Source organism: Oratosquilla oratoria, chromosome 7 (genome assembly GCF_046742065.1).
Source record: "Oratosquilla oratoria isolate Oo_2021 chromosome 7, ASM4674206v1, whole genome shotgun sequence".
Classification (NCBI taxonomy): domain Eukaryota; kingdom Metazoa; phylum Arthropoda; class Malacostraca; order Stomatopoda; family Squillidae; genus Oratosquilla; species Oratosquilla oratoria.
Window position 1 is genome coordinate 21,216,160 of NC_134783.1, and position 12,500 is coordinate 21,228,659.

Genomic DNA, 12,500 nt, shown 5'->3' on the forward strand with positions numbered 1-12,500 from the left:
TACAGTGCTCACAACAGTACAGTAGTGAGGGACCCAGGGCTTGTCCTGGTCCCCAACTGACATCCCGAAGTACTTCTGGTAGGCTTCACAAACGTTCATCGACGTTTCCAAGGAGATTTATTTGTCTCTTTTATATACTCGCCGCATATATATAACAGAAGAAATCACGGGGGTGACGACAGCCCCTTGAAGCCATCTGAAAATATAGAAATATATGTAATCAGAAAATATGAGTCTTATAGATCTGAAAGTATGAATTATAAACATATTAAATGAACATTCTTGTATGCAATAGGTAAGGTAATTTAGGCTATAATCATCAAAATTTTACCCCAAAAAAATCGCCCCAGTTCTACTCGAAAATATTACATAAATTTCTTTTACTGCAATTCTAATATTCTATTAGGTTGTTTGCTAGTGGCTAGCCCAGAATTTTTATAAACCCAAGCTTATATCTGTTTAATATATATATTTTTTTTTGGGGGGGAACCTAAATAACAAAAAAAGTGATTACAAGCCAGGAAAAGAGAATTTATATTTTTATTTCATGGTGTTATTCATCAATTCATTTATTTATCTATTTATTTAATTATATATCTACTTAATTATATATTTACTTATCAATCTATTTTTTGGTTTGTTCGTTCCTTTGTTCACCTGTTTATTACAAGATATATGTAGCTACTAACAAATGTTATCTGCCTGTTAATTGATTGCATCTTTGTATATAAATCTGAGAGATGATGCATTTTAGTTTAAAAAAATATATATGCGTGCGCATACACACACACACACACACACACACACACACACACACACACACACACACACACACACACACACACACACACGCATATTATATATATATATATGTATATATATATATATATATATATGTATATATACATAGATATATGTATATATATATAAATATATATATATTTATATATATATATATATGCGTGTGTGTGTGTATGTATATATATATATACATATATATATATATATATATATATATATAAATATATATATATATATATATGTGCAGTATGTATATGTATGTATGTGTGTATGTATTGTATGTATGTATGTATGTATGTATGTATGTATGTATGTATGTATGTATGTATGTATGTATGTATGTATGTATGTATGTTTATATATATGTATGTATGTATGTATGTTTTTGTATGTATGTATGTATGTATGTATGTATGTATGTATGTATGTATGTATGTATGTATGTATGTATGTATGTATGTATGTATGTATGTATGTATGTATGTATGTATGTATGTATGTATGTATGTATGTATGTATGTATGTATGTATATAGGTAGGTAGGTAGGTAAGTAGGTAGATAGGAAGGTATGTATGTATGTATGTATGTATGTATGTATGTATGTATGTATGTATGTATGTATGTATGTATGTATGTATGTATGTATGTATGTATGTATGTATGTATGTATGTATGTATGTATGTATGTATGTATGTATGTAGCCAGGCTATTTCAGTCATCTCCGTAACACTCCGTCGGTTGTGACGAGATTAAAGAACGGGCTTGGGGTCCTTAAGACACCAAAGAACCAAATTAATTAAGTGTAATCCTTTTCATGTTAGTTACAAGTCCCCCCGATCGATACGCAAAAAGTCGAAACCCGATCCTTTTCTTTCTTTCCTTTTTTTATTTTTATTTTTTTTTATTTTGACAAGATTATATTACGGCCAGTAAGTGCACCACTTACAAACTGAATCAAAGGCGTCTGAATAATTAAATGCGAACCTGCATTACCGCGATGATTTATTGATCACGGACAATCTGATACGCAACACCGACGTGGCCTGAGGTGGAGAGGCCACTCGATCAACGGAACCTTATCAGAGGTTCGTCTCCAGGGCACGCGGATAGCGAATTCGAAGCATAATTAAAACATAAGGTAATTGATTGGATGGCGTTGTGAGCACATCTGTATACGAATGCTAGCGTTGTGTTTCTTTGATGTTAGGGGATTCGTTTGTACAAGTGTCTGGTCTAGTGGTTCCAGGGAATTTGATTCCGGGAATATGGCCCAGGCAGATTCTGGAATATTCCAGCAGATTACGACAGATTCCGACAGATTCCGGTATCAAGATTTTAGTCTCTTGAAGGTAGGACAGAGCGCGGGTGTTTTATGCTCATATTTTCGTCATCTTCTCTATTACATCATCACTATTCATAAGGAAAAAAACAGACGGCCGTCTCCACCACTAGTGTCATCACTACCAAAATCTACCACCACCTTTTCCGCCGCCGTCACTATCACTATCACCGCCACAAACACAACCATTGGGCTGAAAACAGAACACTTTCAAAGTAAAAATAAAATAAATAAAAAATATAAATAAAAAGCCTCTGAAATAAGAGATCTTAAGGCAACAGAAGATAAATGAAAAAAAAAAATCAAGAGAAATGGAGAAAATGCAAGTGAGGGAGTGCCATGGACGCAAACAGTGCCATCTGGTGTAAACACGGCACTGCCTCACGCGGGCAGACAATAGCAGCACACCGAGAACAATGACGCTAACCAATGCCAAAGGTGTAGACAAAGGCTCATTCAGCACATTTCCGCTACCTGCGCTCCAGCACTGATAGACTATGCTGAGTCAGTCTGTTAAGAAACCTGTACAAAAAGGTCCACAAAGAACACGAATACTGCTTCCTACATTTTGTCAGTCTACCTTGAAACGCCATGTGCTGGTGCCGCAATCGAAAGCGTGCTTATCTCACATTGCCTTAGTTCCAGGTTCGAATCCCGCACTTTTTTCCGACTCCCATCAGTGACTGCCACCTGCCCCAACAGCCCTTCAAGCACATAAGGCAAAGGTGATTACTTCGGTCGCAGCTATTCAGCTCCTCCTGTCGAATGCTCCTCACCAAGTAACACCAATCAGCTCCTGGTAATCTGAATACATTCAAGCTGCCTTTCTTAAGCTGAACAGAATCGTCTGGAGTTATTTCAATAGTTAACAAAGGTGACGTGAGAAGATGTAAAAGTCAATTGAGTAAAGCAGCTCCTAAGATAAATGACTATTTTTTCGGACCGTAAAATGTGAAGAGGGTTTTTAAATTGCTGAAGATGAGTATAAAGTATATCTGAACAACACTGACATAAACAAAGCAAGGTATGGATGAAAGACGCGTCCTTTGGAAAGCGCAAGGTATGTACATTAGCTATAAAGGGTTCTAAGAATACTAGAATAAACTAGAAAGGCGCCAGTGATGAATGAATGAAAGAGGGAGAGAGAGAGAGAAAGAAACGTAGACACAAAGACATTTATAAAATTAGCAGACAAGTTGTTTATAGCCAAGCAATTCCTGAGTTACAATCAACATTTTAAAATACATATGTGTACATGTATACACACATACACGTGTGTGTGTGTGTGTGTGTGTGTGTGTGTGTGTGTGTGTGTGTGTGTGTGTGTGTGTGTGTGTGTGTGTGTGTGTGTGTGTGTGTGTGTATGTATATGTATATGCATATGTATATGTATATGTATATGTATATGTATATGTATATGTATATGTATATGTATATGTATATGTATATGTATATGTATATGTATAAGTATATGTATATGTATATGTATATGTATATGTATATGTATATGTATATGTATATGTATAAGTATATGTATATGTATATGTATATGTATATGTATATGTATATGCATATGTATATGTATATGTATATGTATATGTATATGTATATGTATATGTATATGTATATGTATATGTATATGTATATGTATATGTATATGTTTTGGCAAAGGATTTGTTTCACTTTGAGGAGATAATCTCTACCATTTCTACAACTCACAAAAGCAGAAGTCAGAGCTGTTCCAGGTAAAGCAAGTGTTGATAGTCGTTACCAAAGCAAACCTAATTAATTTTATATTCTTTTCCCATTCAATTGAAAGCACTTTTTTCACAGTATAGAAATGTACATTGTCTTAAATTTTTGTGAACTTTGATTGCAAGTAGATATTGATTTATTATTTTTTTGTCTATCTTTTTTTTGTGATCTTGTATTGATCTCATGCCTTTTCGTTGTGATGGAGGCTGTAACGATGTGTATTGGGCCTAATTGTTGACATTATTAATTTCTTCCTTTTGTAAATTTAATATATGCTTTATCCAGTGTATGTCTTTATGAGTGTGTATTTTCTTGTCCGTGTGTGTGTGTGTGTGTGTGTGTGTGTGTGTGTGTGTGTGTGTGTGTGTGTGTGTGTGTGTGTGTGTGTGTGTGTGTGTGTGTGTGTGTGTGTGTGTGTGTGTGTGTGTGTGTGTGTGTGTGTGTGTGTGTGTGTGTGTGTGTGTGTGTGTGTGTGTGTGTGTGTGTGTGTGTGTGTGCGTGTGTGTGCGTGTGTGTGTGTTTTTTTTTTTGTTCTTTCTCCACACGTTGAAGAAACCTTTTTTTTTTTTTTTTTTTTTTTTTTTTTTCAGTTTGGGACAAGTAATCTTGTCCAAGGATATTTCCATTCATTTTTATTTGTACATACATTTTTACTTTATTCTATTTTATCCTATCGAAATGTCAATATGGAAACGGGTAAGGAATAGGTTCGGTGGGTGTGGAATGAGTATGTATTGGGTACGTGGTCAGGTTCGGCAATCCCACTTTAAGAAAAATATATATCACTATGCAAATATCTTATATACTAAAATACATTTTACCCTAAAAACAAATAAATATCTTATTTCCCGATAGCAACAAAGAAATATATTTTGTTGCTTTCTAACATGCTTGTTAAATCCTTTATTGTATTATTACCACAATTCTAGATTAAGTGGTTTACATACACAAACGAAATATTGGAATTCTGGTTATTTCTATTTTAAATTCTAGTATAGCGTATCCTATTTTCCTATTCACATTGGTCATGACAGAACTAAATTTAATCAAGAAAATGTTTCTTTGTTATACAGTTTCTACTAATTTCTATATTTATTTCTTTGTCGTAGGAGAATAATGGAAGTGAATAAAATTGTTTGACGACAACCGTAATCAAAGGAAAAGGACCATTCATTGCGTAAGGGATTTTGTAAAAGGGCTATACAATGTTGAATGGCGTTATTTGGTTCCATTGCCTACGACCGGAGGCGCTGAGTAGTTGGGGCCTCATCTGTCACATTCGCCCTGTGCTGGGTTTCGAACCCGAAACTAAGCAAAACTGAGACCAGTACGCTTGCGATTACGCCACTATGAGTGTTTTGAGTACTTTTCTTCTGGCTAACGCTTGGTGATTTTTCTGGGGTTCGAACGTTAATCCCCGGTCACACCAAGCTTACGACCGGTTTCCGATCACCTTCGACCGAAAATCAAGCGATCGGTCGGCGACACAACACCGATACAAGGAACTGAAATGAAAAAAGTGAATGTGGTTCATAAGATGAGAAATCTGTGTCCTGGGGACTATTCAGAGTCTGTCGTAATATATCTATCTATCGATCTATCTATTTATCTATCTTATTACCGACTACCAGCAACTTCCACACACACACACACACACACACACACACACACACACACACACACACACACACACACACACACACACACACCTGGTCGCCGGTGGTCGGGAACAGGTCGTAAGCTTGGTGTGACATGACCCTAAGATAGAAACTCCGTAGTTCGTACCAGAAGATGCGCTTCTTTATTTCTCCTCTGGCTGCCGCCTTCCCCAGGCTATTTCATTCATCTCCGTTAGGTCCTTCCGATAGGGAACGAGAAGATTCTGCATCACTGGACTCCTCCCATACTTTGTGGTATTTATCCTTTGTCCTGGCTACCTCAGGATATTGCATAATTCTCCGTGACATACCATTTGGTAGGAAGGGGCTTTGATCAAGAGAGAGAGAGAGAGAGAGAGAGAGAGAGAGAGAGAGAGAGAGAGAGAGAGAGAGAGAGAGAGAGAGAGAGAGAGAGAGGCTGAGAATGTTTATTTCCGTCATCACCAAGTACATCAGCTTTAGTCAAGTTGTCTATATTTTATACTTTTATATCCTTTATGCTTTCTATGCTTTATATTTTATGTTCCCTTCTGTGTTTTACCTCAATGGGTGTGTCTTACAATTCTTTTGTTGGTGTTGTTGCTATTGTTGTTAATTATCTGACGTTCTATTTACATGCTCTATATTTGTCTGTATGCATGTATGCTTTTCTGTATGTATGTATTTATGTATGCATGTTTGTCTGTCTGTCTGTCAGTTTGGTCTCGCTGGTTTTTTTTTTGTTTTGTTTTTGGCTGTCACTTTAGTCTATGTGTCTGTCTGTCTGTCTGTCTATATTTCTGTCTGCCAGTCTCTTTACCTGTCTATCTGTCTCTGCCTCTCTGTCTGCCTCTCTCTGTCTGTATGCATGTCTGTACATGTGTGTACTTTTATGTGTTTGTTTGTATGTTTAGTTTGTTTTGTTTTCCCGGCCAGGCTTGAATGCCCCACACCATCATTTCCTTTGTAGTGTTTCATTGTTTGCGTTTTTGTTGTGTTTAAGTGTTTGTTGATGGTTCCGTTGTGTGTGTTTTTTTCTCTCGCTGTTGTTTACGAGCAGTGGCGTCCTATTGATGACATTTACTCGCTCCTCGTGCAGGCGATGGAAATCATTAGGCAATTAGAACCGGGATCTAGTCTTTTGTTAGCAACAACTAGCGCTTCTGTCTTTGGGAACAAAAGAGTACCGAAGAGGCGGAATCCTAGAGGTGTTACAAAGGGGGATTTGATGATGTGGTTTAACGTCACAAGTCCCCCCCCCCTTTCGGAAGGCTAGGGCAGTGCCCCTCACAGAGGACTTTGTAGCGTGGAGAGTAATGAACCATGCCCTTGGTTCAACTTCGCCGGTGGCAGGATTCGAACCACCATCCCCACGAACCTCGCCGCAGGTAACGACGCCCTGACCCGGGGAGATTTAAGGAAAGTTAAAAAAAAAAAAAAAAATAAATAAAAAAATAAATAAAAAAAAAGGACAATAGAAGTTAAAAATCATTAAGAAAAAAAAATAGCAATTGGTTTTCACTTCTAATGGGTGAAGGAGTGTCAGTAGTCTGAAGTATTGAGCCCATAAAGCCTGCAGTCAATGTCCTCATCTAGGGAGTTGTACATTAAAGTATTTTTGCTGTATAATACAATTTAATGACATTGTGGTATTTTATGTTTGCAATGAAGATGATATGAGAAGCATACATGCAATATTTTTTTTTCTTTTAGCGTTAATTTATTGATAATTAGTATAATTTCACTCAATTTAGTAACGTGGTGATTTCCATTCTGGAGCTAATAATTGTAAATATATTGTTATATTACACTCTGTTGTTAGAGCAACAAGATTTATTGTTTTTATTGACATGATGGGTAATTTGTGATAAGCTAGTCATCCAGTCAGTCTGTAAGTTATTAGACTGTATGTATGTATGTATGTATGTATGTATGTATGTATGTATGTATGTATGTATGTATGTATGTATGTATGTATGCATGCATGCATGTATGCATATATGTATGTATGTATGTATGTATGCATGTATGTATGTATGTATGTATGTATGTATGTATGTATGTATGTATGTATGTATGTATGTATGTATGTACGTATGCATATATGTATGTATGTATGTATGTATGCATGCATGCATGCATGTATGCATGTATGTATGTATGTATGTATGTATGTATGTATGTATGTATGTATGTATGTATGTATGTATGTATGTATGTATGTATGTATGTATGTATGTATGTCTTTAGTACTTTTATGTTTTGTAGAAGTATTTTGACGTGCTAAAACTGCTCCACTCGTATGTCTAAATAAGGATAAGAGAACCAATACTTCATCATTGCTGTATATGTACTGATATACATTCAAGGAGTCACCGAGTTAGTAGACGAATTGGTGTTTTGGGATCTAATGCTCCATTGCTAACCTCTTTTGGGGATATACTACTTTATTGCTAACCTCGCTTTTTTATTCATTTATTTATTTTTTCTTTCTTTTTTTTCCCTGGGAAGCAAAGCGGTTTCAAACGCAGACGAGTATTGTGTGCACCAGACCCTTGTCGGCGTGAAGTTTCCGCAGTTTTGCCGGGGAGGGGGTGGAGGGAGACAATCGGAAAAGAGAGGATAGAATAACGAAGTAGATTAGGGCTGAAGGTAGGTGCTTGGGACGCAGAGGGGGAAGGGAAGAGAAACTCGCGGGGCATCAGGTGCGAATAAAGTGGAGGGAAGGGAACGGTGGTGGTTATTGGGCCAGGAGGGAGTAGGAGAGTGAAAATGGAGGAGGAGGAGGAGGAGGAGGAAGAGGAGGAGGAGGAGGAGTGTCAGATAAGAGTGGGGGGTGGGAAGACAAAGAAAAGAATCCACAACGTTTTGAATCGGTTGCCTGTAGAGGATGAAGATGAAAGAAAGGTCTAATGAAAAATAAGTTAAAAAAAAAAATAAAGAAAATGGAAGAGAATGAGTGGCAGTTGAGAGGAAGGGAAAGAAAATGGGAAGAATGAGCAAAGTTTTTAATCGGTTGTCTGTGGAAGAGGAAGACGTAAGAAAGGTTTAATGAAATATAAGAAAAAAAAGAAAATAAAAAATGGACGAGAATGAGTTATAGGTGAGAAGGAAAAGAATGGAGAGAGTGAAAGAAACATTAGGGTAGTTTTTTTTGTGAATGAGAAAAGAGAAGTTCCCTTCCGTATAAGGAAGAAAAAGACTTTGGTATTTAGATGAAGTAAAGGAAAAGGAAGGACTGGTGAAAGACAGGACAAAAGAATATGTTTGAGGATAAGGCAAAATTGAGAGCGTGGCATGTACCTATCCGGAAGGGTTGAGACGGAATTGTTTTGTTATGGACTGTAGTTTAGCGGCGCTTTTGTTCTTGTAAACAATCTCGCGCCGCTGTAGTACGTGATGACCGAACAGGCGTCTTGCAAACCAAAGACATAGGCAGTGGCAATTAAAACCTAGGGACATTAGAAAATAAAAGAGAAAACGAAGTTGAAGCCAAACATCTGAGTGTTCGAATACGGTCTTCCAAGAAAAGAATGGATGAGTTGGGTTTGGAAAACAATAAAGGAGCCTTATAACTCAGCGATGAAGTTTCTAAAAGTTATAAATGTCTTAGAGCGATCATTCAAAGGAAAGATTGATTTTTTTTTATTTATTTTTTACTAATGAAGAACGCCAAGGTCAGTTTTGAATAGGATTTATAAAATATATTTCTTTCTCAATCCAAAGGTCAGTTTTGAATAGGATTTATAAAACATTTCTTTGTCAATCTCATTAAATCTAAAGTATTACTAGACTGCAAACCGATTAACTGTGAGACAATTGTAGAAATAAGAATGAGAGTATAGTTATCAGTACCTATAACAGAAAGTTTGCAGATGATAAACATGACAAAAATAAGCATTTAATACATATTAAGTAAGAAGAAATCTAAAACTATACATATCCAATAAAACTGTTCTAAGACTACAGCATAACACGCCACCAGAATGTGGGTTTGAAGTCAAAATTCGGAGTTGAATTTAAGAAGAAGGGACATTAGAATATTGGATATATCTGGCACGTTGGAGTCGATCCCGATATGCGAAACTTTCTTTTCCTTCCCTCGTTCACCAAAGACACGGTTGGCGATGAATGAGGCCACTCAACGGTTCCGCGTCGCCTCGGGTATATGGACTGGCACAGGAGAGAGACCCTTTACGAAAGCCAGGGGCCTGGGTTCCGGAAGGGTGGTGGATGAGGGTAGAGGTCGAGTTTGGGTCGAGAGGAGGGTGGCTGGGTTAGATGGGTTGCATGAAGGGTGTGTTGGTTTGTATAGGTTGGGTGGGGGTATGGGGAAAGCTCTTCGCTTTGATTCGGCGAGCCCATTTTTTCAAGGAGTTTACCACCTGGAAAAAACAGAGAACCTTTGATACGATTTCGAGTGTCTCATCATCTCTTGGAGAGGCTCCTCACAAGCACTCATGAAGCTACCATGAGATCTTCAGAACACTTTGATGAGATTGGATAGGCTTACAAGTATATTCCAGGTGGCATCTCCAAGACACTTTGACAAGGCTTAGAGTATATTCTTAGGGAAGAACAAGACACTCCTAAAAGGTTTACAAGACTTCTTCAGTTTCTAGAAGGTAATCTGAGATATCTTAGAGACTTCTAGAAGATCGAGTGGATAATTCTAAAGCACGCTCCCTAGGCCTAGAAACTTGCAAAAGATTTACTATTGAGAGCTTCTATGTAAGTTATATAGCGTTTTGTATACCTAGACCTGTGGTTCTTAACCTGGGTATCTGTACTCCGAAGAGGTACGAAACCTTGAACCTGGCGGTACGAGACATGATAGCCAGTATATGGTACTGTATATTTACAATGAGAAAACAAAGCAAGATTTGTATCAATATCCGTTTCATATGTTTGCATTGTATTCGTATTGGATGGGAGTACGAGAATTTTTTTTTCTGAAATATCAAGGGTTATGGACACTGGAAAAGGAACCACTGACTTAGACGATAATGAGAGGCCTACGCCAGGAGGCGCCTCAAAAACTTGCAAAAGAATTTCATATACCTATGGAGCGTTTTGCATACCTAGATGGTGAGGAGCGTACGTCAGGAGGCACTGAATAGCTAATGCTGAAGCCATTATCTTTGCCCTATGTTCTTGAACTGTTGCAACAGGTAACAAATAATCACTACTGAGAATCGGAGAGAAGTACGGGACTCGAACCCTCAACTAATCGATAGCGAGACCAGCACGCTTCCGATTACGCGACCAGCGTACTGTTTGTATACCTAGAAAAGTAATTAAAGTCCTAATTCTCGAGTTGAACGTCAAGTCTTTAAAATGAAGGTCTAAAGTATTTAATATTAAGAGAAAAAAATATAGGTGATCATTGGCTGGACTTCGTAAGATGGGAAAGATAAAAAAATGGCTAAGTGGAAGCCTTTCGTTCAACTTCTTTTCTGTGGTGAAGGACACTTGGTCCTTCCTTCTACCTCTTGACAGAGTTTCTTCACTCAATTTATAGGTACCACTTTAGTGAAGTAATGACCGACACTTCACTAACTACCTCGGCGTTTCCACTAACCCAATGGCTGTCAAGAATGAACTGGCTCCCAGCACAACCGCATCGTCCTGAAAATGAATTAACGCGTCACTCTAAGATATACTTATACCCAATCAAGTACTGAACCAAACTAGGCTTTCTTTGCCATACAATTTTATTCATTTGTGCCTCGCTCATTGAATAAGAACAAACAGCGATAAAGCAATATATGACACATAATTAAGGGGAAAAATGACAACACATAACTACTGCAATGGAAGATAATCATTAGTAGATGAGGAGAATATCAAATGAGTTAAATGCAAGAAGCATATAAAATGCAACAGAGCGAGAGGAATGTAGCGTAATTATTGTTGGAAAGAGGAGCAAAATGCCGGAAGCGAATAAACATATTCAGAAAAGAAAATTAACTAATTATTGGGGGGGAATACGTTGCAGAATAAAAGATGGAGAGTTGGAGAACATGATATCACGTGACGAAAGAAACACAAATGTACTTTAGAGTACATTTGGGTGTACCGTACACTATGATGCTACTGGCATCATATAGCACAAGTATTTACACGAAAAATATTTAATGAAACGGTAAATTATATATTAATTTGACAGGAAAACACGGTATTTGGAATCCCTCCCTCTCCACTTTACCCCCAGTGACCTTTGTCCCGTTTTTACCCCGGGGTAAAGGAATAAGGTCATTATTCCTTTACCTAGGGGGGCTTTCCTCCGTGGGTATTCATCCCCCCCGTTTCACCCACTGATCCTTCCCCCCCACGGGGTTTTTCCTCCCCCTATCCCCCCATAGATCCCTCCCACCGGGGTCTTTCCACGTGATTCCACTCCCCGGAGGCTCTCTCCCCCGTGGCTTTCATCCTACTCCTCCCTCCCCCTAAATCTCAACCTTCCCCCTCCCCCATTACCCCTTCCCTTCTTCCCTTCCCCCAGGGCTCGAGTCTAGGGCCAGATCCACAGTGACCTTTCCAGTATCCGCCGACCCGTCTTTAACGTGAGGTCAGAGCGTCAGGTCAGATTGGGTCATATCGGGTCATATCGCTTTCGACCGCTGACGTCATGTTAGGTTAGTATTGCAAGCCTGGATGTCACCATCATTATTCTCTATTTAAACCATTCTTTAGGTAATAAACAAATTGAGACCATCAGAGTATTTGTTTAAGTAACCTTAAATAAATACGAGTGACTTCAAGAACATAGGATTTTATTTATTTGTGTATTTATTTATTTATTTACTTATATTTATTGATTTTTATTTATCTATTTATTTATTTTTATTTATTTATCTATTTATCTTATTTATTTATTTATTTATTTTTATTAATTCATTTTTATTTATTCATTTATTTTTATTTATTTATCTTATTTATTTTTATTTGATATTTATTTATTTT